At 44.9% G+C, this 25,024-nt stretch overlaps 1 protein-coding gene across 5 annotated transcripts in view; it reads right to left on the reverse strand.

The window, feature by feature from the left end:
• The window catches only part of FLI1 (Fli-1 proto-oncogene, ETS transcription factor), a 113,468-nt gene that overhangs the window by 60,913 nt on the left and 27,531 nt on the right, over positions 1-25,024 (reverse strand). The window contains exon 1 of one of the 5 annotated variants that reach the window (XM_039496666.1): positions 16,257-16,404. The exons of the other annotated variants lie outside the window; for them this stretch is intronic. The gene's annotated coding sequence lies outside the window, so the exon portion shown is untranslated. Of the gene's footprint in view, positions 1-16,256; positions 16,405-25,024 lie in introns of those variants that run through there. 5 annotated transcript variants of the gene reach the window in all.

Here is a 25,024-nt window from a genome sequence, read left to right on the forward strand (position 1 = left end):
AAGTGACCTCTGCTTTGTCCTGAAACACCCTCTGTCTACTCTTATGCCCTCAAAATTCAGATCAGCGGCCTGCAGCATGAACCAACGTTCAGCACAGAATAATCATCCATTCCCAGTCCTAAAACTTCTGTTTGTTCAGTGACTAGGAAAGGAAAACTCCATCCGGAGAAGCTAAGAAGCACCTCAAACTATCCCTCTCAATTAGAGTGACCAGATAGCAAGTGTAAAAAATCGGAGTGGGGGGTAATAGGAGCCTATATAAGAAAAAGCCCCCAAAATTGGGACTGTTCCTATAAAATTGGGACATCTGGTCACCCTACTCTCAATGCAAACTGAAAATTTGGTTCATATAAATTCAGTTAACTTTCAAATTTGTCATTTCATTCTTTTGTGGCAGCTTTCACATTTTTATCTGGACTGAAAGTATAAAGCATCTCTGGTGATATTTTCAGCCAGACTAGAAACTGAGGCTATCAATCGATCTCTCATATTTCCTAGCATGATCTCATTTTGTTTTCCGTGATACTTCCAGTCTAAATTGTTTTTTTCAGACGGGGGCAGAGGGAAAGGAAAGTTGTCGTGAGCGAGCACAGTGGCAATGTGTGTGTGTGTGTCCTCTATAACATGCTGCATCAGAAAAGGACACGAAAGACCTGATTGTAGCAGACTAGAAGTTTAAAGTCACAATAGTTAAAAAACAAAATCATAGCCACTGGATAACTCTGAACATCACAACTTTCACCTTGGTTGCTAAGAGCCAAAGTTTCAGCAATTTGGCAAATATGTTTGTTCTCATAAGATTTCAAGAGCAGTTTTTCAGCCTCAAGAGGTTTGTCTAGTTCAGAGAAGCATTAAAATGAGGGGGGCTTCTCCAAACTGAAGTTCTGACCCATCACATCCATTCATCATTTCGCTGTGATACCATTGTCCCAGTTACATTCACAAACACTGTGATTGTATCCTGTTTTGTTCTCTGACACCGTTCTCATCACAATTGCAGGAAGCCCATTAGGAAATGTTTTCCGGGTGCTGTTATGTTTCCATCCACAAAAAACAAAATGTGCACGTTAAGCCCCAGATGACTTATTCCAGACTCAAGAAAAACAATGGCATGAAAGAATCAAAGTAAAGTCTCCAGGAGAGAGCACAGTGTGTGTCTCCTCCAGAAACAGGTGGCAGCAACTCTGAGAACTGCTGAACTCTACCTATGTGAGGAGTGATTAGAAATGTAAAGGAAAGAAAAGGCATGGCACTCAGCCATATACAGCACAGGTTACTAGTCAGATTTTCATATCCTATCCCTTTATGGCAAGCAGAGGGTGCCTTAGAGAAGAGAGCTGTTAAACCCAGGACCTGTTCAGGTCAAGGTAGGTTCAACAGATGGCTCCAAGGCCAGAACTGGTTTGGGATTTCACACATCCAAGAGTTTGGGCTTTTTGCCTTTGAAGTTATGGCTTGGCCCATGTGTGACATTTGGATGCAGACCAACATTCAGATTTTGAGTACCTGTGACGTTCAGCATGTGTTTGGATCCAGCCTTTCAATCCAGACCCATCCCTAGCCAGTGTCTCTATTTGGATGAGATGGGAAGTGAAGGGGCACCCCAGCAGCGAAGGCTACACCTGCCAGTGTTCCATTACCTACTGCATTGCTGGTGACAGCAGTCGCTTTGGATCATCTGTTGACTCCATGCATGGAGAGCGGTGGTTTAAGTCAGAAAGGATCAGCTGCCTATCGTTAACAGCTGTTAGCATTAGACCCAGCAATGGAAGAAAAACCACAAGGAGCTGGCATGATGGTTGCTAGTGCTTATTCTCAAGCGATATAATGCAAAGCATGGAAATAGGGGAAAGTGGGGATTGTTCAAGGCTTGTGAGTATGTGCTGTCCCGTAGATCCATGCTGCACATTATTCAGCTTGGTATATTCATCGGCTGCAGTAAACTGAAATGCAGCCTTAAGGCATGCAAGCCCATGTTCAAATGATGTCAGCTCCACAGACCTCCCCTGCCTTCTAACCAGGAACACTTCCTCAATGGGATAGAAAACCCCTAAGGCTGGGATTTTCGACAGAGCTTAAAGGAATTAGGTGCCCATTCATGTTTGATGGGAATTGGGTGCCTCACTCCCTTGGACCACTTTAAAGTTCGAACCTTGACGAAGTATCTCAGCTGGCAAAGGGACCAGCCAGCCAATCGGCCCAGTTAGCAACACAATGCGCTGACTTCTACAGCCCTACCTTCCTATTCCTGCTGGAAATGTGCAGAACTGATGTGCCTGGGAAGGGCTGGACAGCAACCACCGTATCTGTCAGCACACCCGTGCACCCTATGCAAGGGTTCATCCACACACAAACGTGCATGGGGCAACTCCTTCCCAACTTGAGCTAAATCACTGCAAGCCACTTCTAAACCGATTGAGGGATGTCGACACTGGGGTTTGCACCAGGGAAACTAATCCGGTTTAACTAAACTAGGTGCAAGTGTGCGTGTAGAAAAGAGCTAAGATACTGGATCAGCATGGAAAGGGCTCACAAAAGCAAAATATCAAATGTATATGCTAGCATGTGAATGGTGAGCTCACTGATCCATGACCCAGATCACATCACCTGACTCCCATGGCCTGTCACATTGAGCCCGTAGATGAAGACTGTTTTCTGGATTGGGTAACATTTTGCTCCTGCTTTCTCTGTCTCTCGCTTGCTCTTCCTCAATCACTCCATCATTCTGCATTCCCTGCTTTCATTATGATCTTGCTCCTTTCTTTATTTGGTGCCCTTTATCCGCTCTTCTTCATTCTCCCTCATTCTTTGGATCTTATTCATGCTTTCATTCTTTTCTCTCATTTCTCTTTCATGCTCAGTCTCTGGTTCATTATCATTTTTGCTCCTCTCTGTATATTTACACATGAACCGTAATTTGCAAAAGTCCCTGCTCTTCCACAGATGTCCTGTGTGACCTTGAGTATGTCACTTAGCCTCTCTGTGCCTCAGTTCCCTGTCTGTAAAATGGGACAATAGCGCTGCCCTGCCTTGCAGGGGTGTTGTGTGGCTAAATCTGTTAAGTACTGTGAAGTGCTCAGATACCACGGTGGTGAGGTCAGGTCAGTATCTCAGATAGATAGGTGGATGTCTAAAACTGGATGTGCCAATGGGCACTTAGATGCACAACAACTAGTTTTCACACCCCCTAGAGCCTGTCTGCACATGTGAATGTGGGCTTCCTGCACAGACTCAGAGAAAGGATGGTCTTGTACTGATGGCACTGGGCCAGGCTCTGCATTCCCTTCCCAGCTCTGCCACTGACTTCCTGTATGACCTTGGGTGAGTTACTCAATCTCTTTGTGACACACTTGCCCATCTGTAAAATGGGGATAACAATCCTTCCTTCCTCCCCCCGCCCTTTGTTGGTCTTGTCTGTTTAGACTGTGAGTTCCACAGTGCCAGGGCTGTCTCTTACTCAACACCTGCAGGACTCCATTGCTGTGTCTAATTCTAATGGCCTTTAATGATCGGCAGATGATCCTTTCTGACTTGAACCGGTGCTCTCCATTCATGGAGTCAACAGAGAATCCAAAATGGTCGCTTCCACCAGCAGCGCAGTTGACAATGGAACATTTTCTAGGTGCGACAATGACACAAACAGTAAAACCTATGAGCTAAAATGGCCTGTTTCCCACAGTTTCCCATCCTCTGCGTTTTCACCAGCCTCTCCTTTTCTAGCCCTCATCCACTGATCATGGCAGCCAAAGTTGGACATTCCTTCCTCCAGAAGGGAAGGCAAGGGCTGATGTCAGCACTGCCCTTCAGGGGAGTTTATGAAAGCCTTGCATTGATGCCCTCTGCAGCATGCCCGGCCTCTGCTGGCTCCTTGTCTAGTTCTCAGCTGGTCTCCCCAGCTTGGCAGCGCAACTGAAAATGACTGCCCAACTGGGATGGCATTCATCTATGTTTTCCTTGCACGCCTGCCTCAGCCCCTGTGGCTCCACTGAGGAGCTTGTCTCTGCATACGCCTATAGGAAAAGCAGCGGTTTTGTGAGCAAGCCTGCTCAGGGCATTCCAAGCAAAACAGCTCGGCAGGATTACACCAAGATATTTTCTTTGTCAATCTCAATTGGGAGATTTGAACAGGAAAACCTAGCTTAAACCACTGAAAGTTCCCAGGGATTTTTGATGGATCTAATTTCTTTACAAAGAGCCATTACTGTTCTAATCTGCAAGCCACAGGCAGGTACCAGCATAGCTTAGTGTGCTTCATGGTTTCTGTGGGACAGAAGGTTAGGGGGTTCAAATCCCACATTAGGACTTGGGCTATGACCCAAAGCCAACACTGCAATACAAAAGGGGATTGATAGAAGTGACTAACTTACTTCCTAGTGAGTGCCCAGAGATTCCCATGGCACCTCCAGGAAGGACAGAACCTCATATCCTGACAAACACTGTGTCAATAAAACAGCTTCTGACATCCAGCGCTGTCTATGAGCACCTGCTAAATACATAAGTGTTGTTAGAGCCCTTAACTGTGGCCAGGTTTACACTATGAAGCCGTTGGCGAGTGGTGTGGAAAAAACAACCAAAAACACACACTCTAGCTCTGCGTCAAAACTTCCGCTGCAGCTATGCTGACACGAGAGTGCTCCTGTTGGCAGAACCAGTGCTAATCTATGCTAGAGTCATGACAGCTGTAATACTGCTCGTGCAGATGTTCTAGGCTGACAAGAGAGAGGTCTCTTAGCAGCGGTAGCTATGTTGGCAGAAGAGCATCTCCCACTGACAGAGCGTTGTCCTCACTGGCGCTTAGATCGGTGTAACTTACATCGCTCAGGGGGTGGCTTTTCCATCTCCCTGTGTGACTCAAGTTACACTGAAGTAAGCACCAGTGTGGACAAGCCCTTAGCGTCATGCAGGGAGGTGATGTTAGTGGGATGACAGAAAAACTCCTTCTTGAGGCATGAGCACCATCTATAGACTAGTGGGGGTTATACTGGTAAAACGTTTGTCGTGTAGGCAAGACCTCACTGACTGGGAATCCACCTCTGCTGTAACTCTTCTGAAGTCTGTTGAAGAATATCCTAGACATGTAGGGCTGGAAGGGACCACGAGAAGTCATCTAGTCCAGACTCCTGCACTGAGGCAAGATCGAGTAAACCTAGACCATCCCTGACAAATGTCTGTCCAGACCAGGGGTGGCCAACCTGTGGCTCCAGAGCCACATGCGGCTCTTCAGAAGTTAATATGCGGCTCCTTGTATAGGCACCAACTCCGGGGCTGGAGCTACAGGCGCTAACTTTCCAATGTGCTGGGGGGTGCTCACTGCTCAACCCCTGGCTCTGCCACAGGCCCTCTCCCCACTCCACACCTTCCCGCCCCCTCCCCTGAGCCTGCCATGCCCTTGCTCCTCCCCCCCAGAGCCTCCTGCACACCATGAAACAGCTGATTGAGAGGTGCAGGGAGGGAGGTAGAGGCACTGACTGGCAGGGCTGCCGGTGGGCAGGAGGCACTGGGAGCGGGTGGGGGAGCTGATGGGAGGCTGCTAACGTATTACTGAGGCTCTTCGGCAATGTACATTGGTGAATTCTGGCTCCTTCTCAGGCTCAGATTGGCCACCCCTGATCCAGACTGTTCTTAAAAACCTCCAGTGATGGGTATTCCACAACCTCCCTTGGAAGCCTGTTCCAGAGCTTAATTACCCTTCTAGTTAGAAAGTTTTTCCTAATATCTAATCTAAATCTCCCTCACTGCAGATTAAGCCCCTTATTTCTTGTTCTACCTTCAGTGGACATGGAGAACAACTGATGAACATCTTCTTTTTAATGCCCCTTAACATATTTAAATGCTGTTATCAGATCCCTCCTCAGTCTAATTTTCTCAAGACTAAACGCCCAGTTCTTAACCTTTCCTCATAGATCAGGTTTGCTAAACCGTTTATCATTTTTGTTGCTCTCCTCTGCACTTTCTCCAGTTTGTCCACATCTTCCTTAAAGTGTGACATCCAGAACTGAACACACTACTCCAGCTGAGGCCTCGCCAGGCCCAAGTAGAGCAGGACAATTACCTGTAATATCTTACATGCTACACTGCTGTTAATACACTCCAGAATAATATTAGCATTTTTCTCAACTGCATCACACTGTTGACTCATGTTCAAATTGTGATCCACTATAACCCCCAGACCCTTTCCAGCAGTATGACCACCCAGCCAGTTATTTCCCATTTTGTAGCTGTGCATTTGATTTTTCCTTCCTAAGTGAAGTACTTTGCACTTGTCTTTATTGAATGTCATCCTCTTGATTTCAGACCAATTCTCCAATTTGTCAAAGTCATTTTGAATTCTAATCCTGTTCTCCAAATGGGTTGTAACCCCTCCTAGCTTGGCGTCATCTGCAAATTTTCTGAGCATACTCTCCACTCCATTAGCCAAGTCATAAAAGAAAATATTGAATAGCACCAGACCAAAGCTTGACCCCTATGAGACACCACTAGATACGTTCTCCCAGTCTGACAATGAACCATTGATAACTACTGTTTGAGTATGATCTTTCAACCAGTTTTGCACCCGCCTTCTAGTAATTACCCCATCTAGACCACATTTGGCTATGAGAATGTTCTGTGGGACTGTTAAATGCCTCACTAAAATCAAGATATAGCACGTCTGCTTCTTCCCCGCTATCCACTATCACCCACTGTCCAACTGTTAGAGCAGGGGGTATGGGAATCAGCAGACCTGGGTTCTATTTCCAACTGCAACACCCTAGCCAAGTCATTTAATGTCTCCATGAGTCAATTTCCCTGTACGTGCTATGCACTCCTTCCAAGGGTGCTCTGATCCTTAACAACTGTGAGGCAGTCTGAGATCCTTGGCAGAAACAGGTCACGGAAATGCAAAGCGTTATCCTCAAGCATGCCTGCTTGACAAAACCAAATTCTATTCTGGTTGGATGCTGGGCAACGGACTTGCAAAAAACCTCTTATCAGCTACCGTTGACAGTGATATGTGTGAGCCTGTTGGCTTTATCGGCCCTGTACCGAGAAAAGCCCCGATTTGAGGCTCAGATAGATGGCATCTCATTGCTGCGTTGCACATCTCTCTTTCTCTCAAAAAAAAAATCCTTTCTCACGGCTAGTTTTTCGCACAAGCAATAGCCAATGAATTTTTCCACCCCAGCTCCTGCTCCCCAATCCACAGTGATGCAGGCCTGAGTACCAGAGACCTTAAATGAGCTCATGGCAAGCACTTCCAAACCTTTCACTACGGGCAAAGCACGAGAGAGGCGAGCACAAGCAAGGGCAAGGAGCCAGGAGCGTCTGGGTTCAAATCCCCGTGCTGACACTGACTCACATTTATGGCTTTAAGGTATGTCTTGACTGCGAGGCGAAGGTGTGAACGTAAGATAGACAGGCACACCTGTGCTAGGTTGAATCTAGCTAATGACTGCAGTGAAAACCCGGCAGTAAAGGCTTGTGCTTAGGCTAGCAACCAGAGTACAAGCCTACCAGGGACCCTGGGTACATACTTGGGTTGCTAGCCTGTGCTGCCACGTTTTGTGCTGTGTCACCCCCCTGCTAGAGATGAGCTAGCAGCAGCTAGCTTGCTACTATTTGCACACACACGGTCAGACCGGTGAGCACTTAACTAAACCTCCGTCTCTCTGCATCTGGAGAAGAAGAGGAGGAGGAGTGAAATGCTTTTAGACCAAAGCCTTTGGTCTCAATACAGGGGTATCTGGGTAACATGTAACGTACTGTGATATAGAGGAGGTCAGACTAAATGGTTCCTTGTACCCTTGAACTCTACAAAACTATGAAATGAGGATGATGATGGTGGGCTCAGCGTTGGCCTAGCTGCTCTCAGTGATGTCAGTAGCAAAGCTCCTGTTGACTCAGGTGGCCAGCACTGAGAGCTGCTGAAGATCCCATGTGTAGTATTTAACTCCAGAGATGTGGTGAGGGTCAGTAGCTGTGGCTTGATAAGCGCTAAGGTGTAAGCAGCTGGGATCCTTGTTTTCATGAGAATGACTCTAAGATCCAGAGGAAGAAAGAAAATATGTCAGCAATACTTTGCTCTTTTATAGCGTCTTTCATCTGAGGATCTCAAAGCACCTTACAAATGTGGCTAAGCATTGTTATCCCTATTTCACAGAGGGGGGGGGACAGGCACATTGGCAAAGTGTCTTGCCAAAGGTCACCCAGTAGATCTGTAGCAAAACTGAAAATAGAACCCAGGAGTCCTGCTCAGACCAATGTCTGGTCTGTCTCTAGAAAGGAGGTCTGTCTCTGATGGCAGTGGCTTGTGAAGTTTTCTGAGGGCGATTGCAGCTCAGTTTTCCTCTCCTCAAGTATTTGCTGAAGAGGTTCATGGACTCAGACCATGCTAATAGAAATAAGAAGCAGGCCAGTTGGTGCAGCTCCATGTTCTCAGCAGAGCTGATATGCCCCATCTTATCTGTGACATGGCTAGTCCTCCAAGCAGTGTTGAAAAGCCCTTTCTCAGATGCAATTTGAGGAGGTTTCTTTCTCAGATGCAGCATCAGCTCTGAGGCTCTGGTAGGAAAGTGGAGCTGCTAGCTAAACCCTTTGTTTTATTCCATAGCGGGGTGATAGTCTAATATGGGGTCCTTTTTACGGGGCAGGCAGGACAGGACTGCTCCCCACACCTCTTCTGGAACAGCGCTCCGCTTCCTCAGCAAGAGGGAAACCTGTCAAAAACGGCTTAACAATCTTCTAATATTTCCATGCAATTAAAGGCCACATCTGTCTCGCAGACCCCAGTCCTCGTTCGCTAATGCACAGACATGAACTAAACAGTCTGTCTTGTCGATTCGCCGGCTAACAAAGGGGCCTATTCATAACATAGGCACTGTGGCCATGTTGTGTGTGCGTGCAGTGAAATAGAGTTTGCACTTGGAGAATAACCTGTGTTGGGAGCTAGCAAGAGATTTCTGCTCTAATAAATCAATCAGCTTTACCGGCCAATAAAACAGGCCCCCTTCTAATTCTGACTGAGGCAAGCCACCCTTAAAGAGAAGCAGCTATATTTGCCTTGCCTCGGCTAAGGTCGGAATTCCTGGTAAGTAACTATTAAGTCACATATGAGGCTGGAGAATGTGTATTGGTTTGGCTGGGATTTTAAAGCAGCAGAAAATAATCAGGTGCCTAAATCCCATTGGACTTTGGTGCCTAACTATCTTAGGCACCTTTGAAAATCTCAGCCTCAATCCCTATTGACTTTAATAGTAGGAGGGTCGGGTCATAAGAGAGGAAGATGGCTCTGATCCGGCACTCCCTGCGCTTGCCCGACTCCCATTTGTAGATTCCAAGGCCAGAAGAGACCATTGTGATCATCTAGTCTGATCCCCGGCATAGAACAGGCCAGAGAACATCACCCAATAATTTTTGCATTAAGTTCGTAACTTCTGTTTCAGCTGGACCTTGAAGAAAGTGGGAGCGTTACCCATACAAGGACTACAAGTATCGGGCTCTAATTTGCCAGTGAGTATGTTTCATCTCTAGGAAACACACTGTTACCATTTTCACGGTCGCAAACCAGCAACAGCATCTTGTCAAGAGTTTCAGGGGATAACTAAAGGCATTTTGTCTGTCATCAGAACGCTAGAATTGTGCCACCGGGAAGTGTTTTTTCTGTTGAAATGCTTGGCTTCCTCTCCGGATTATACATATTTTTTTTAAATGGCTGAACTACCCCCTCTTCCTCCTCACCAGATGGAATGTCACTGCATAATTATGCATGTTGGTCCTGGAAATGGTGACGTTTTACCTGTGTTCCAATTCTTTGCCGAAATATCGGGTTTTGAGCGTGAACATTATAATGGTGGCAAATTGCAGTTTTCAACCAGTTGCAGTTAAGGTTGATTCCAGGCCCATCAAAATCAAGGGGAGTCTTTCTTTTGGCTGCCACATACTCTGCATTAGGCCCTTAGTAATAATCTACCCCATTGCCATAGTGTTGCAGTGCCTCCCCAGCTTTAATGGATTTATCCTTTCAATAGCCTGGGGTAATAGGACAGTGCTATTATCCCAGATAGGGACCGGAGTGCCAGGAATCGGGGCCCACAGCGGAGCCAGTCTCTGGGCAACCTAGCGAGCACAGCTGGTCTGTAGAAGGCTGCCAGATTAGTGGGAAGAGGCAGCAGACCAGCTCTTAAACACAGCAGCAGTTCAGTGCCTGCTCAAAGCATTCACCCAGGTCCCACAAGAGAACAAAAGGAAACCTCTAGAGGAGAAAGCTGGCTGCAGTCTGCTCCGTTGGGTACCAGTCAGAGACTAGCCTGAATTAGAGGGGAATAATTCCACTGATCAGTGTCTAGCCAGCTGGCCACCAATACAGCTTAGTGTCAATTCGCCTGCTAGCCTGAATAACAGCAGCCCCTACACTCCACCCTTGTCCTCCAAATCCCCGTGAAATGGACCTTTCCGTGGCCACCCCCACAGTATTTTGGAACTGGCTCAAAACAGCCTCTGGGTGTCTCAAGTGTTTTGTCCGCATCTGAAAATTCCTTGTGGGTTTGCAAGGCACCAAGAATGCTGCTGAAACTGAATAAGGAATGTGAATATTATAATAATTATTACTGTTACTATCGAGGCTGGCTAGACCACTGGGCTGGGACTCGGGAGACCTGGGTTCTAATCCCAGCCTGCTGCAGGGTGACCTTGGGTCAGTCACTTCCTAAGCACATAAGAACAGTCATAATGGGTCACACCAGTGGTCCATCTAGCCCAGTATCCTGTGTGCTGACAGTGGCAAGTGCCAGGTGCTTCAGAGGGAATGAACAGAACAGGACAATTATTAAGTGATCCTCCCCGTTGGCCATTCCCAGCTTCTGGCAAAGAGAGGCTAGGGACACCCATAGCATGGTTTTGCATCCCTGCCTATCCTGGCTAATAGCCAGTGATGAACCTATCCTCCACAGACTTATCTAGTTTTTTTTTTTAACCCTGTTATAGTTTTGGCCTTCACAACATACCCTGGCAAGGAGTTCCACAGGTTGACCATGCACTGTGTGAAGAAATACTTCCTTTTGTTTGTTTTAAATCTGCTGCCTATTAATTTCATTGGGTGACCCTGGGTTCTTGTGTTATGAGAAGGAATAAACAAACACGTCCTTATTCACTTTCTTCCCACCAGTCACAATTTTATAGACCTCTATCATATCCCTCCTTAGTCATCTCTTTTCCAGGCTGAAAAGTCCCAATCTTTTTAATCTCTTCTCATACATAAGATGTTCTATACACAATTATTTTTGTGGCCCTTTTCTGTATCTTTTCCATTTCTAATATATCTTTTTTGAGATGGGATGACCGGAACTCCATGCATTGCTCAAGGTGTGGGCATACTCTGGATTCATATAGTGGTATTATAATATCGTCTGTCTTATCTATCCCTTTCCTAATAGTCTCTAACATTGTTAGATTTTTTGACTGCCACTGCACACTGAGTGGCTGTTGTCAGAGAACTATCCACAATGACTCCAGGATCTCTTTCTTGAGTGGTAAAAGCTAATTTAGACCCTATCATTTTATATGTATAGTTGGGATTATGTTTTTTAATGTGCATCACCCAGTGCCTCAGTTGTCCCATCTGTAAAATGGGGATGATGGTACTGATCTCCTTTGTAAAGATCTCCTTTGAGATCTATGAATGAAAAGTGCTAGATAAGAGCTAGGGATTATTATTATTCAAGACAGCACAGGAGGCAAAGAACTCACAGCAGCTGTTACAGTAGCAGCCCACTGCAGTTCCCAGAATACAGCCATGAGTCAGAGAAGATACTGGAAAATGAACTCTTGTGTAGATCTGCCCAAGAAGATAGGAAAGGATAATTCTATATTATTGCAGCACCTAGAGGTTCTACTGAGTTCAGGGGCCCCATTGTGTTAGGCCCTGTGCAAACACATAGTAAGGCCTGTCTACACTACAGAGTTAGGTTGAAGTAAGCTGCCGTGCCCCGACCTAACTATGGAAGTGTCTATACTGAAATTTCATACCTACCGACGTAACTGCCCTGCTCCGCCAACTTAATAACACCATCTCCATGAGCAGCGCAGAGTGAAGGTCGATGTAGTTAGGTGGATGCAGTGTCAGTGTAGACATTGTGTTGCTTATGATGACTGTTCCTGGCTTTCAGGAGCCATCCCACAATGCCTCACACTGATAGCACAATCAATACAAGTGCTCCTAATAAGGACGTGCATCGCCGACACAAGGAAGAAGGTGTAGACACATACAGAGATGTAATTACTGCAGCAGATGTATACTGATGCAACTCAGGTTGCAAATTTGTAATGTAGACATGGCCTAAGAGATAGTCCCTTCCGCCCCCTACCTAGACAAGGCAGTCAAAGGGTGGAGGAAGGAAGTGCTAAATTACGTACCCCAAAGCTCTGGAAGTTTTCAAAATATACAAAGTTCTGGATAAAAAATTATCCTGGAGCCCAATGGATCTTGCTCATGTAAAGATACCAAGTTTTCATTCCTTGAAGCTGAAATCAAGGCGGTAACATGATTGGACGGTCACAGGTTATTGTGTATCATTTACTGTTTTACCCTCTCTCCTTCCCCTCTGCCCCAATATTCTCTATACACATGAGCTGGGCCGCATGTTCTTTTCTCTACATACATGTCATAAAAAAGGCTAGAACTCGAGCGCAGTTTAAAATGTGTGCACTGCTCATCGCATTCCTCAGATACTCATTGCGCTGTTTCCTTGTGCCCCACACTCCCCGTATGCGTTTGTGGTATTCACCTCTTGTCTCCACTCTTGGGCTTAGATTGTCAGCTCTTCGGGACAGGGGACAGCACCTAGCACAAGGGGCCCCCAGTCCTTGACTGGAGCGTTTAGGGACTGCTGCAGCACAAATAAACAGTAATAAGCCCAAAGCTGAAACCAGAGCCACCCAGAGGATTCAGGGGGCCTGGGGCAAAGCAATTTCAGGGGCCCCTTCCATAAAAAAAAGTTGCAATACTATAGAGTACTATATTCTCGTGGGGGCCCGGGGAAAATTGCTCCACTTGCCCCCCCCCCCCTCGGGGCAGCCATGTCTGAATCTACAAGATCCAAGGATTCTCACAGTCCTAATGCAATAAGCCCATAAATATATCCTCTAAGCCCTTCGCTCTTCTGCCACATGCCAGCAACCTTTAAATCTCTCTCTCTCTCTCTCTCTCTTTTTTTTTTTTTTTGGACAGAGGGCAGATCTCCTACTAGCTTCCATGGTAGCAGGATCAGCCCCTATGCTTTTGTGCAGTACCCACTCCCATCATTGTTGCATATCATGATATCTTCATGCTATCAGACTTTTTGCCCTCAATACCCAGCCCCTCCTTCCATGTGAGTCATTCACAGCTGCCATGATGTAGTGCAGGGGTCGGCAACCTTTCAGAAGCAGTGTGCTGAGTCTTCATTTATTCACTCTAATTTAAGGTTTCACGTGCCAGTAACACATTTTAACATTTTTATAAGGTCTCTTTCTGTAAGTCTATAATATATAATTAAACTATTGTAAAGTAAATAAGGTTTTTAAAATGTTTAAGAAGCTTCATTTAAAATTAAATTAAAATGCAGAGCTCCCCCCTCCCCCCAAAGACTGGTGGCCAGGACCTGGGCAGTGTGAGTGCCACTGAAAATCAGCTCGTGTGCCACCTTTGGCACATGTGCCATAGGTTGCCTACCCCTGATGTAGTACCTGGAATGTCAGAATTCATAGCCGAGAAAGCAATTCTGCTGCAATTAAAGGAATTGTGACTGTTGCTGTGGACTAGGCACATCAAGAGTCTTCACTTCCTTGATTTCACATATTAACACTTAGCATGTATATAGGACACTCTACTCATAGCTCTCAAAGCCCTTTACAAAAGAGATCAGTGTCATTACCCCAGTTTTTACAGATAAGGAAAGTAAGTGCACAGCATTCACATGGCTTGCCTAATATCATTCAGCAAGGCAGGGGTTAGAGCCCACATCTCTCCAATCCCAACTGAAGGTCTTAACTACTGGACCACACTGTAGCAAATGCATTGCATTTGGAGGAGGCATAAATGGGAATTAGGCACTCCTGCCTGAACTGCCTTTTATGCCTTTGAAAACCCCTCTCTGGATTAACTTGGTTAGTATAAATATCGCATGCTACTGAATATTGAATACTTAGGAACAGAAACACAGGTCTCTAGCTGAAGCTTTTTTTTTTCATCCATCAGGGTTTTTTCTGTCTGTGCCTGTTATTCTCATTTCATCTCCCTTCTTGTTAGTTTCACACAAAACTAACATACCAAACCCACTCCTGTTAGGCATAGTCAGATTACATCAGTGAATGGATTGGCTAAAAAGAGCTGGTTAATTTCATAGACGGGACAGTTTCTCTTCACACACAATTTGGAAGCAATAATAATTACTGATAGAATAGGAATTAGATTACAGAACACAGCTGCTTCATGCTATCTTGGCAACGTTCTGTTATTTAAGAGTTTTTCCCATAGAGTGAAGTAGCTGTTTTTCAAGGCCCTGATTCAGCAAAGCATGTAAACATTGTGCTTAATTGTTTTGCTGAATAGAGATGGGATTGGTTCCGCCTTTAAAACTGAGTGCACCCTTCAATGCTTTGCCGAACTGGGACCTACAAATCTCTGCCATTCTTCAAGTAGGCAAATATTCGTTATCCAGCCTTTAATTTTCTCCTGTTCAGCATAAAACACTATTTTTGGTCCAATCCTGCAAACACTTAACACATGTGTTTAACTTCAGGCATTCAAGTAGCAGCACTGAAGTCAAGGGGTAAGTCTTTGCAGGATCAAGTCTTAAATTGCAAACTGTGACCTTCCTATCTTACACATTTGCAAAGCGACCTTTGTTACTAACATCTTAGATCTTTAACATCAAAGAGTTTGAGATTAACCTGAGTGCTGCTAACTCTCATGATTTTATCATGAGTTTTGTGGTATTTGGTGTTTCTCATGAAGCCTCAGTTCCTGGAATCATGTGATAATGTGAGTGTAGATTTCATTTAAAAATAATAATAAAAGGTAAATTTCTAGACCTCATGGTTATGGGGGAGGGGGGGGGGAAGCTTGAAAACATGATTTAAGTACACCCTAAAGTTTAAAAAAAAAAACCAGAAGGCTAATAAAAAGAACCCCCAACTGATTGTCTTAAAAAAACATGAGATTATTAAAATAATTTTGTGACTCTGGCAATAGAGTTATCTATTTTCTTTGCATTCCACTGGAACATGGATGATAAAAACTAGATTGCTCAATATCACTATTATTTCTGGTCACTTTCACTTCTGGCTCAAAGGAAGGAAATCCACTCAACAAAAATGTCCAATGCTACTGAATTTCAGTTGCAAACAGCTCAGGAAAATGGGTCCCTTTTTTCTCCCAAAGCAGTATTCTAAAAAAAATGGAACAGACAGACCAGCCTCCCACTATTAATTTTTTGTTCAATCTTCATTATATATGTTAAAGTCAAAAGTAAAACCAAATTTGGAGGCTAAATAATCTGTGATGACTGACTTTACTCACATGAGTCATCCCACTGAAGTCAGTGGAACTACTCACCTGTGTAAGCACCAGCAGGATTGCTGCCCTAAATACCTCCGTTCATTAAAGATTTATTTCCTGTTTTGTTGAATGAACCTCAATCCAAATGGCAAAGAATCCACTTTTTAAAAAAATGCCTTTATTCCAGCCCATGCTGCAAATAGCAAGAGGAGCAGAATGGATGGTTAGTATGTGTGTCATTATGTGGCTCATGGTCACACCCTCACCCAGACTCAAAGCCCTGTGCAAGCTGCAATACAAACAACAGGAAATGGGTACAAGTATTTATAGCATTATTGTGTTTATCCTGAAGTGATGTTCCGCACAGATTATTATGAACTTTTTCATGGGAGAGGGCACAGCTTGTGTCAGCTAGAGAGTTGCATGTGTTTTACCCCTGGTACTCCCAGCTGGCTTGTACATTCCTGTCCATCTTCCCCCTCCCCCTTTTAGAAGGGTTTATTTTATACTTTCCAAAGACAGATGCAATGAGCCATTTCTCCCTTCAGCCCTACCAGTGTAAGCCTGAAGTAACACCAGATTTACAGGTTTGGAACTAAGTGAGAAAGGAGAATCTGCCCCATATCTGTTACAAATGGTCATTCAAAAAAAAAAAAAAAACCACCCACAACCAACACCCAATGGATCTCCACATCATTCCCTGCCTGCTCTAAAATCCACACACTGCACAGAGTCAAAAACTCACCCTCTTCCTGGATTTCAGCACTGCCAACAAAGAAATCAGTAAGATAACAAAGCTCAACTTAAGCCATCTGTCTAGGTATGGCAAATCCTACAGTTCCTTCCCTCTAAACTGCTTAACCCACATCTTGGATCCTCTCTGCTCCTAGAGCTACTCCCATCTCTCTCATATCTGGGTGAAATAATGAATCAGCTGCTTTGGTGAGTCAGCAGAATATACTTATACCCTTTCTCACCAAGACCAGAACCTGTTAATAAGGTGAGGTGCTTAATACAAACTATCTGCCTACTGCTTTCTCATCCTTGCTATCTCTACACTGAATGGGAAAGAGAAATAGACTTTTGCTAATCCATGCACATCTCCCAACTTGTCATAAAAGTATTCTAGAAACAACATAGGAGAGATGAGGTAGATAATATAACAAGTTAATATCCAGGCAGCATAAAAAAAAACCCCTAACTAGCTGGCAGATAAACCTCACCTACGCAGGCCAGTTCAAATTCAGCCAGCAATACAGAAGTAAAGATAAAATAATTGTTTTAAAAGAAATCTATTGTGACTCAGGAAGCAAAGAATCAGATATTACTTCATTGTCAGATCACTTTATGTTATCTTCAGTCATCTCAGCCTTGTCTTTACAAAGCTGTTCAACAGTTCATACCATTATATACACTAGGCAGTTTCTGTAAACCTCATTTAAAAGCAATCAGAAAATCAATCACATGATGCTGGAACTGCTTACAGCTTGTGACTGTTATTAACAAATTTTAACCTTTTCTCTGAAAACACAGAAGGAAATCCTGCCGTAACTTAAGCTTTCAACAATGGTCCTGAATTCCCCTCCTATCTATAAATCAGAGCATCCCATCATTTCTTTGTTTGCGAATATAATAAGCTCCCTTTTTGTCCATTTAAAAAACAAAACAGCAACAACAAAGCATTAGGAGATCTTTGTGTATGTGAGCAATGTTTCTTTCTTTCTTTCTTGTGCTGCATTAATTAATGCAATTGAGTCAATATCAGAGTATGGCCCATTTGTATGAATGCCCTTCAAATCCTTAGCAGTTCTATTAGGGCTTCATTATGGTAGCATTGATCAAGCCTAGATTCGCAGGGCTTATTTGCATCATATTCTGACAGGTGCTAGCCCAGGTGTCCTATTGTCGTTCTGAAGCACGAATTAATAAAGCAGTCCAACCTCCACTGATTATCATTTGTGTGGGGGAAGGAAGAATAGAAATTTAGAGATAGAAGAAAGACCAATTTGACTGCATTTCCCCAGGCAATGCAGGATTGCCCTCTACAAGAATCTTTCTTGGGTTATGTCAGGTTTAGTTTTTAAGTGATGGGACACCCTCCACTACCTTTAGGAGACTATTGCATTACCTAAATGTTAGGATACCCTCCATCTCCTTTTAGCCTCTCAGGCCTAGTTCTACCCCTGGAAACACTTGCTCTCCATCCTTGGTGTTTATACTCTGGTAACATTTTTTAATGTTTATATGCCCCTGTAGTCACTAATTCAGTCCTGACTGCCTAAAGCATTGAAAAATAACAAATCAGACCCCCAGATGGCAGGAGAACAGTTTAATAATCATGAATTTTTTATAATAATAATCTCGGGGTCTTTGTACTTAACATGCTTTTGATTTAAGATTTCATTTTATTTAACTTATGGCTTTTTAGCCTTTAGGGACCATGTTTTCCAGCTTCCCTCAGTAAACATGAGGACTAGAAACTTCCTTTTAAAAAATGAATCCTGAGATTCTTCAGTGGTTAAAATTAAATCCAGGGGGTTCAGAAAAAAACACCAAATAGTGCTTAGAATTAAATCAGGGGGTTCAGAAAACCACCAATATTGCAACATGGCTGCCTCCCCATTCAGCACGTCTTCCACTTTCAATCCTTCCACAGACGTCAATTTATCCAACCCTCCTCGTCCTTTTCGCTGCTCTTCTCCGAACCATGTGGTGTCTGGAACTGAATGCAATATGCCACGTGCCTTCACATCAGAGCCACGTAGAGGGATTATTCTGAGCCCCGCCCTCTGACCTGAGAGCATAAATGCAGATGCAGATCAAAACTGCACCAGCACTTTTTGCAGATTTCCCCTGCTTGTTTTTTCCCACTGACTTATCTTCCACTCATGTCCATTGTGCCTTTTCCTATAGAGAAGAAACAAGCTTGTACTTGGTGCACATAACCCTTATGGGCCTTCAGTCTCCCTCTTCCTCCTCGATATCCAGTTTGCTGCTCAGTCTTCCTCAAGTCACAGTCCTTTATGCACTTCCGCTTGCTCCAGCACCTCCTTATCGACATTGGGTCTTCACTTTCAGCTGTTCAACCAGCCTGCACAAAGAATTATCCAGCTAAGATCCCTAGGAAGAATCCTTGGGCCAGATCCTTTGTTGGGGTAAATCCAGGTTGGTTCACTGGCACAGCTGCACTGAAGTTAGATTACACCAGCTTAGGTTCTAGCGCTTATTTTCAGTCACTCACCATGGCAATCCTTGGATTTTTTATTGCTTCTGAAAACCCACTCCAAATTGCTTCCACGCTGTTGGAAAATTTCTCTTTCCTGCTACGTGTTTAGAGCTGGAAAATGGGATTCAGGATTCCTGGGTTCAATTCTCAGCTCTAGCACTAATTTACTGTGTGACTTGGCCAAGTCACTTAAAGGCCCGTTTTACAGAAGTGCTGAGCACCAGTGCCCCATTGACTTTGTTAAGAGCTGTGGGTACTCAACATATCTGAAGATCAGGCCTTTCCCTCTGAGTGCCTCCATTTACCCAGATGCTGTGCGTCTGAATTAACATCAGGAAAGCTCTGATATCTTTGGGCAAAAGGAACCATAGAAGTGCAAAGGATTAGTGTTAGTGATAGGGCCCTGCATTTCCTAGCCGGATCAGGTCCTCCAGTGTCCACGCTGCAGTGAGTGACACGACCCGCTTGGAGTTCAGTGAATCAGGGCAAGGCCCCAAGGTTGCTCAGGAAACAGAAAACAAGGAGGGGGAGAAAACACAGTCAAAAGGTGCACTAACAATGAGTTTGCAGCAAACAGCACTGGCTAAATGACAGTCTAATGAGACAAACTGGTGATGCAACCCCCCTCACTGGAAACCACTTGTCGCTGGCAAAATGGGCTCTCTGCCCCTGCTTACAGAGCCTGTCAGGTGCATGCCAAAGAGGCTTCCAGTTCTATAGAGAGTTGAGAGACAAGAGCCTTTCCCTGTTGTTCCAGCCTGTAATGAAAATTCACTTGCCACATATATAAATGTGATTCGGGAGCAGATTTGCACCTGTCTCCACAGACTGGGATAACACAATGATGGCGTTCAGAGGGCAAGTCAGTCAGCAAGCAACGAGAGTCAGGCAGAATGGGTGCATGTGCCCTTGGTACCTCTCCACCAAAGCACTGCACATATCCTGCATTGAAAACACATCAGGTTCTTTTCATGAGATCATCAGAGCAGGGGCTTGGTTGTGTCTTACAAACCATTGTACAGTGCTATTCTTTTCCATATAGCAGCCCTTGGCTGGCATGACCTCTCAATGGTGGATTAAGAAAGAAAGAAAGAAAGAAAACAAAAGTCAAATCTCCATGAGAGAGCATGCAGTGTGTGTCTCCTCTATAACATATGGCTACAGCACTGAACACACAATGGCAACTTCCCTCCAGCAGTGCCCTAGAAGTCATAACAGTTCCCAGCTACATGCTAAACAAATAAGAATGACATCAATTCAAGACAATATTTCATGGGATTTTTTGTTCATTCTATTTTTTTAGATTATATACTCTTCACAGCAGGAAATGTGTTCTCTGTAATTTGAAAGTGCCAGGCAAATTTTGGGTATTAGAATAAATGTATTTCCTTCCTTTGCACACTTCCTTCCACGTTCTCCTCCTCTTACATCCAGCTGGTTTGATCTTAGATTCAGAGGGATTTCCTATATTAACACTTTAAATATGGATAGCATTTTTATCCAAGCTCTTTGCAAACATTTGTCAGTTCTCCCAACACTCCCTGTGAGGTAGGTTAGAGAGATGAAGTGATTTGCCCAAGGTCACACAGCAAGTCAATGACAGAGCCAGGAATAGAGCCCAGTAGATGCAACTCCCAGGGTCCTGTTCTGGCCACTAGCCCACATTCTCTTCCCTTCAAATCTACAGTCATCGGCTGCACATTCCACCAATCAAAACACAGGGACACATGAGCTTGATTCAGTATCAATATCAAATCAGTATTCAATATCTTCTAAGCTACCTACCCCTTTATATCTTCACTTTATTTATATGATAGCATTTGATGATTTGAGCTGCTCAAAAGCATGGAAAATATTTTCTGCTGAAAATGTGGCAGAACATTTTGACCTGTTTCATGTTAAAATTCTGAAATTCATATCTATCTATCTATCTATCTATCTATCTATCTATCTGTCTATACCAGCTCTAATTGTGATAGCCCCAAGCAACTGGCCAAATCACAAAAATTGTGGCCAAGAGGTCAAATTTCAGGGCCAAATTCCTGGACCCCTTGAAGTCAAAGGCAAAACTCCCATTGGCTAAAGTTATTACTTTTACTTTTCATATTACACTGGTGCCTAGAGTCCCCATGGTGCTAGTCGTGTACAAACACACTGTAAAAGATAGTCCCTACTCCCAGAGAACTTACAATCTAAATAGACAAGGCAAAGGAAGACTTATTACCCCCATTTGACAGATGGGGAATGGAGATACAGAGAGATTAAGGGTGTTGACCCAGGTCACACAGGAAGTGAGTCAAGAATCGAAGCCAGATCTCTCAATCGTCTTCTAACCTGACACACTTTAGTCAAACACAACTTACAGGGCTCCGTAGAGGAGTAACTGGGTGAAATGTAAGGGCCTGTGTTATACAGGAGGTCAGACTAGATGATCTAATGGTCTCTTCTAGCTTTAAACTCTATGAATCTCCTGAGTCCCAGTCTAGTGCCTTTACCACGAGACCAGTTGTCTTCTCCAAAGTAGAACCAACAGTTGGCTTTAACTCCTTGACATCTTCTTTATGGCAGTTCTGGCTCAGGATTCCTATTCTGGAACAATGACCCTATTCTAGGAGTGAACTGGCCAGCAAGCAACCACTCTAAAACGCATCATCTGCACAGCCACATGCTCTACCTATAATCACAGGATATTGCACATTAGAATAGAAATGCTATTGTTAAGGGAGGCGGACTCGGACGTAAGTGACTTGGAACAAAGACCCAGCTTCTAAAATTGCTTTTGAATCACTACCTGCACCTGTGACACTCTAGAAATCAACAGCAATAGTCAGTCTAGACATGTCATGAGCCTGATTCTGCTCTGACACTCATGTGACTCAGGAGTAACTCTGATGAAGTCAGTGGAGTGACAGAGGAGGTGTAAGAACAGTGTAAGTCAGACAAGGCATTTTACCTACAAATACCGCTTGGGACTGATCTACCTGTCACCTGCATCTGTGTGGCCCCATTGATTCAACCCATGATTTACACCGGAATAAATGAGAGAAGAACCATGATCCTGGAATCCACAGTAGCTTTGTCCATTCACAGACACTTTGTATCTACTCACAAGTTATATATCCATTTATCTTTATATAGATAAGCGTGGTAGGTACTCCCAGGTATTGTGCCCAGTATTATCTTGGGTACACAACTCAGTCACAGGTACTCCCTAACACTCATATGCTGCCTGTAACCACACGCTAGAGCATAAATCCTCAGGTATTTTATATACCCTGTGGCCCCATGTTCTATGTTGTCTCAAGTACTCCATGCAGCCTTGTGCACTCTGAATGGCCTTAATTCAGCAAAGCACTTAAGCAGGTGCAGGAATGTAGCCACTTGCTTAAGTCCATCCCTGTTCAGCAAGGTGTTAATGCATGTGCGTAAGTCCCATCACAAGTCAATGGGGTTTGAGCATGAGGTTAAGTGCTTCACTCAGTCAGGGTGTATCCCCTCCCCGCAATGTCATTCCATGGGGGACACCTCGAACAAGTGATCAACTGTCAGAAAGGGCATCATAGGTCCAATCAGCTGTCTCTCCCTGCTGGGTCATTCTGCTGTTCAGGGATGATCCACATACAGAGATAGTGAGGGGGAAATAACCCACCTGAGTCCCCTGAGTGTACTTGAACCAGTTAGGTTCATCTGCGCTGCACTGGCTCTTAGACAGGCGAAGGGGCGTGCGGCTGGCTGTGCTGGTAGTGCTTTGGTGGTGGTGGTATAGTGTTTGGAGATGTCCATGTTTAGAAGTAGGAAGGTGTGTGTTTAGGGGGGGTGCGAGGTGTGCATTGGCATGGGTTGTGGTACTCTGGGGACCCGTATGGGGCAAAGGGGAGCAGGGAGTGAGTACGAGTGGGTCTTTCATTACGGAGTGCGTGTCTCATGGATTAGCTGATAGGGCCAGATCCTCCACTGGTTTAAAGTGGTGTCGCTGAGGATGAAGCGGTGCTGATTTACACCCTCTGGCTTTCTGGCGTTAAGGGGAAGATGGACGGGCGAAGGAGGGCACTAGAGAAAGAGTCCTGGTTAGGGCACTCGCGGGTCTTGGGAAACCCAGCTTGAATTTCCTGCTCTGCCACGTACTTCCCACGTGCCTTTGAGCAGGCCACTTAGCCTCCCTGTTCAGTTGCCCATCTATAAAATGGGGATAATAGCACTGCCCTGCCTCACAGCGGGGTTGTGAGGACACCTACTTTAAAGACTGGGAGGCACTTAGCTGCTGTGGGGATGGGAGTCATATAAGCACCTCAGATAGCGTGTGAATGAGGGAGAAGAGAGAATGAAATTGCAAATGAGGTGCTGGGAGAGTTGGAGGCAGGGTGGGGGCTAGCCTCAGAGCTTGAAAGCAGAAGATAAATCTAACCTGTTCCTGGACAGAGCATATGGTAGTACGCTCGTCGAGAACTGTCTGGACAGCATGCGAGGTGCTCAGAGAGCGCTCAGTTGGTGCAATGAACTGCTCCCCACAGGACCCACCCTGTCCCTGTAGGAGGTGGAGGGGTTTCCTGCTTGGTCTCCTCCCACTCCCTCTGTCTCCTTGTGCTGATCCCTGTGACACATGTGTTACAATGCTTTGCCGCCTTAAACAGCCAGCCCCAGTCACAAATCTCTGGGCACGTTTGCTTGGCATGTCAGCCAGCCTCTTTTCCGCGCCCGTTACTCTTAGATTGGCACGAAGCAGGGCTCAGTGAGCAAAGTGTGTTGCACAAGATAGGGTTTCTGTGGTTTGGGTTTATTTTACTTTTTCTGTATGTCTGCAGCTGCTCGTTCTGAAACTACCAGCCCTGGAGCAGTTCATTAAAAGAAAAAGAAAGAAAGAAAGATCAGTGGGAGAGAGAGGAGGATTGGTGCAGGGGTCTGACTGAAGAAGAGAGACTGTTTTAAACTAACAGCAGCCACTACAAGTGTAAAAAACCCCAGCTGATATTTAGGTTTAGCTGAAATTGTAGCTGTAGGTGCGCTCTGCACATGTATCTGTTGAGCAGCAGCACAGACACACTCAGCAGGACTCATGCACAGGGCAGCACAAGTTCCTGAACATAATGAATCTGAAAAATCTATCTACGCTTGTAGAGAGCAGGGCCCCTTTGTGCCAGGTGCTGTAGATACACAAAACGAGAGACAGTCCCTGCCCCCACTGAGCATCCAATTGCAATAGACAAGACAAGAGCTGAACAAAGGGAGTGTTGTTATCCTAATTTTGCAGACAGCAACTGCGGCACAGAGAGATGAATTGACTTGCCACATGGGAAAGAGCAACAAATTGAGCCGGATCTCCCGAGTCCCAGTCTAGTGCCTTAACTTGTCTATTTAGACTGTAAGCAATTTGGGGCAGGGACTGTCTTTACTATGTGCATGTACAGTGCCTAGCACAGGCAGGCCCTGGTCTAGGTTGAGGCCTCAAGATACCAGCGTAACACAAATAATACAGAACAACAATAATAAATGACCACAAGAACTCCTTCCTGAAGTAAAGATCACACACAAGCACTCGGAAGAGCAGTTTTGTAACCTCTCGTCACAACCATTAAAGAGAGGTAAATTCTTCTCTCAGATGCCCTGGCATAAATCCAGAGCAACTCCATTGGCTTCAGTGGGAGCAAGATTAGGTTTATGGACTTCACTGGATTTACTCTGTACCCGTAAGAGGGTAGAATTCCACCCAGTGGCTAATGACCTTGCCCCATTCCTATACAAATGCTAGGGACATACACACAGATTTCCCATTACATCTAGGCTGGACTGAGTGTATCCTGCAGAGCTCTGCAAAGCAGGCTGAGACCAGCCTCATCTTTAATACTGACGCACAGCAGAGAGAAAGTACCTGTCCCCTGAGATTTAATCCAGAGGACTCGCTAGCTCCTTCCCGGCAGAGGAGTATAGGCCTGGAGTTGCCATTTTTATGTTGGTGTTATGTTTTATATCCCAAGAGAGAGAAACCCTAGACAGAGAAACCCTGTACAGCCTTAAGGGGTTCATCTCTAGGTAGGAGAGTCCAGTCCCCATGGCACTTTTAGAGTCAGACCTTGTGCTCAGTGATCCCAGTGGAAAAGTTCCCACTGAGTTCAGTCGTGCAAGATCAGATAGTCAGTCCTTGGCTGAGACAGCATCTAGTAACAACTGAGGTGGTGGGTTTATAAGGTGGATATCTGTCTCCTAGGAACCAAGTTCACCAATTCTTTATTGCTCCTTTGCTAAGTGTCTAGCACAATTGGGCCCTGAGCCAATAATATAGAAATAAATAA

This window comes from Mauremys reevesii, linkage group 12 (genome assembly GCF_016161935.1).
Source record: "Mauremys reevesii isolate NIE-2019 linkage group 12, ASM1616193v1, whole genome shotgun sequence".
Lineage (NCBI taxonomy): Eukaryota > Metazoa > Chordata > Testudines > Geoemydidae > Mauremys > Mauremys reevesii.